The sequence below is a fragment of the Pinus tabuliformis genome, chromosome 3_2 (genome assembly GCF_031772625.1).
Source record: "Pinus tabuliformis cultivar Carrire ecotype Pingquan chromosome 3_2, CPIR1, whole genome shotgun sequence".
NCBI lineage: Eukaryota > Viridiplantae > Streptophyta > Pinopsida > Pinales > Pinaceae > Pinus > Pinus tabuliformis.
Genome location: NC_142302.1, coordinates 553,122,812 through 553,127,019, shown reverse-complemented (window position 1 = coordinate 553,127,019; position 4,208 = coordinate 553,122,812).

Genomic DNA, 4,208 nt, shown 5'->3' with positions numbered 1-4,208 from the left:
TGTCATAATCCATAGTCAACTCATAGTAATCAGTCATAATATTACAACTATCACCTACTATGCTCAAGTACATATCAACTGTCTCAACACATATATTTAGTACATTCATCTTAAAACAAGATCATTTGAACACATACTCATATTATGCAATTCATCAAACATTCATACCATGTTAAATAAATCAACTAGATGACATAATCAACATTCAAACACCAAATATATGACATAAGAAACCAATACCTTAATGTATCTCAGGGGAGGCTATTTTGTCTGCATAATCAATCTAGTTAGCGAGATATAACTTTACAACATGTCAACATAAATCATGATATACATAACAATAACTAACTAACATGTTCATATTACAAGCTCATAATCATTTGTCGTTCATGCATAATAATCACATATGTATGATCAATATAGATTAGTACGACACTATATCACAAATATGTCAGCTCATACCTGAGTATCGCAACCATAACCATCTGCATAGGTCAAACCAGGTTAACACAATACATATAAATCAATATCTTCAATGCAATGAACATAACCATCACACATATGACCAATCCAATTTGTAACATCAATATCTCAATGAAATAACCCTAATCATCAAAGTTAATAGCATATAACAATAATAAGTTATATATCATGTTCATCAACAACATAAAATCGAATGTTAAGCTAACTGTCATATAACAATCAACAAGCTAACCTATAACTGTTAGGCCCCTATACTACTAGTGTAACCCCTTACTGTTATTAGTACAACCCCCTTATTATATTGTTGTACCCATGTTGTCCCTATATTTTTATTATTGTGCCCCATAGAAGCCCACTATTGTTATTATTGTGCCCTTACATTATTATTGTTATGTCGGCTCTGGTTATATTATGACCCCTTAGACTCCTATATATAGAAAAGAGGTCTTGTCATTTGTATCATCAAAGAATTGTTCATTTATGTAATGTAAAGGAGGTTGTCCCCTCGAAGAGGCTGAATTCTAAGGCGTTCATCTATCTTTTCTATCTTTTTGTGAGCTGGTTTCATAACATTTGGTATCAGAGCTTTGGATTCTAGGGTTTCGCTGCTCCAAATAGGTTATCGTGGAATTTTCGCTATAACTTTTTTTTTGCAACGTTTCAAAAGCAAAACAAAAAACCCATTTGAGATGAAATCGTGTTGAACCTTGGGTCTGAATTTCAGATCTTTTTGCGCAACAGTTGCGGAGATGTGATCTGAGGAAGTTGGTCTTTTTGCAGACTCCTGAATTACATTCTAAATAGGTGACCTTGGGAAAATCATCATAACTTTTTTTGTGGGCATCAAATTGCAATTTCATAAGAAGTTGCAAAAAGAGGACAGACTGTAGTTTCTTGAATATATTTTTTAGACCCAAAGGTCAAAATAGTGAGACGTGGAACTTCATACAAGTTCGCTCTTTTGAAAAGGTATATAATCAGGTCATCTTGGGAGATTGTGCATAACCCTTTCTTGGAGAATCTAATTTCAATAAAACTGGTGGAATTGGAAATAGGGCACAGAGGGCTACTGCAGCTCACAATTTCATAACTAGAAGATCCGAAATTATAGAGCTATAGTCATTTCAAGATCGAGCTCCTAAAATCAAGAAAAATCAAGATGAGGAAGTTTGATGGCAAGGATCTAGTAAATTGGATACTACAGATGGAGAAATATTTTGATCTACATGGTGTACCACTGTTACAAAAGGTATGTATTTCATCTTCATATTTAGAACCGGATCAATTTTTATGGTATAAAGGACTTTGTTCTCGTAAACAACTTGTTACGTGGTCAATTTTCACGGAGGAAATGGTAGCACATTATGAGGATACAAAGAGAAACACCTTCTTTAGAGCAACACCACAACAATTGGAAGAAAAAAGAGCAAAAGGGCTTTGTTACAAAGTGGAAAGCAAAATTATGGCAACAAGGAAGTCTACCCCTCATAACTATAAAGATGGAAGTGTTTTTTCACCTAGCCTTCCACAACCTACAAGGGTTACACCAAAACAATTGGAAGAAAAAATAGAAAAAAGGCTTTGTTACAATTGTGATAACAAATACATTAAAGGTCATAAGTGTGCTGAGAAGAAATTATTTTACCTTGATTGTGGAGAGGAGGAAGAAAAGGATCAAGAAATGTCAAAAGATGAGTATATACTCCAAGAACCAACCCCGGAGAAAGAAGAAATGAATCCGACCATATCTTGTAGAGCATTGGAAAGAATTACTACTCCCCAAAGTCTTAAGATAGAAGGACATATCAAGAAGAAAAAGGTTCAAGGAGTGAATGATCACATCGAGAAAGAAGAAATGAATCCAACCATATCTTGTAATGCATTGGCTGGAATTACCACTCCTCAAACTATCAAGATAGAAGGACATATCAAGAAGAAAAATGTTCAAGAAGTGAAAGATCACATCGAGCATCAAGAAATGAATCCGACCATATCTTGTAAAACATTGGAAGAAATTACCACTCCTCAAACTCTCAAGATAGAAGGACATATCAAGAAGAAAAAGGTTCAAGCAGTGAAAGATCGCATTGAGCATCAACAACAAGTTCTCCAACTTTTAAAGGATAACACCACTTTGGTGCAGAATCGAATGAAACAGCAGGTAGATCAACATCACAGTGAATTTTTTTTTGATGTAGGTGATTAGGTATTTTTACAACTACATCTCAAGCAAGCTATTTATGAGAAGGAAATGTTGGCAATACTACATGCACTTAAGAAATGGTGACCTTACCCAGTGGGCTGGTTTCATAACAATAACATACTCATCAACAACATATAGCATAAGCATTGGGTTATCTAATATAAAACAACAATAGCAATGCATACAACTACAAGTTACTATCATTCTTGACTATCCGACACATGTGCATATAACCACACTAATCATCTAACATCTATCATGAATGTAACCGTGACATCAAATACATGTACATAAACCTATCGTATATAAACCTAATGCATATAAAAATTCTTAACTTACATACCTGCATGTCGAACATACAATACATGTATGACGATCTTCTCTTACCCCAAAGTCCAATGCTGCAACCTCATTATGATAATCTGCATCTTCTGCTCTATCTCAGCCAACACATTAGCATCATAACAACCAATAGCATCATGATGACCTAAATTGAATACCATGACTTCAAAAGGCACGTTTTACCTACTATACATGCATAATCATAACCAAGACCATGCATGCATAATAACAACCATTACTCCATTGTACACATTTCCATATGCAACCAACAATATGCATAAGCAATTCCAAACCAACTACCAATACTTATAACCGCATGTAGTCGAACATAAGCGATCAATTCTTGTAATCAACCTACAAGACTGATACATGTAATCAAAATATTCAAAAATGTAACCTAACATACAAGGATGTAAGTAGGTATCATGAAATCAACATGTAAGCGGCATATAATTCATATACAGTCAGTCACATGTTCCAAAAATGAAGACATTGTGTCTATTAATTTGAAATCAACATTCACCAATACTAACAACCTATAAGCATACCCGCTTACTATCCATTGTCCACACTAAGGTAGAAGGAGGAAGCTACTATAATGGCCTGATCTCCAATGTCCAGTTATGGAAATGGGATCTCCAAATCTCTACTAAATTTAACCACACTTGAAAAGAAATTAATTTTTATTTCTCATACATTTGTATGAGACTATGTCAAAAACATTCCACTTATTCCACTTGTAACATAATAACTAAAAACATGTCACTTTTCCATTTCCTTACATGCAACTTTTCAAATTCCTTGCATGCAACCTTTCAAATTCCCTACATGTAACTCTTAAAATTATTTGCATGCAAATATGCATAGATCATCTACATCCATATTATCATACTACAATACTATCCCATCCAAAAAATAACATTTTCTTTAAACAATTACCATACTTTTACATTTTATTCAAACACTACTATACTATTACATTTGCATGTAAGCATTTCTTCAAACACTTTACATGCAAACTAATATAGAAAACTATCTGCATGCAAGTAAGAATATATCACTATAAGAATACTATTACACATCAATACTATCCCCAACCACAAACAACATACTCATTGGGGCATTTTATCAAAAAGTTTATATGCAATTAATCATTGAACCATTTAAGCATTTCATCAAA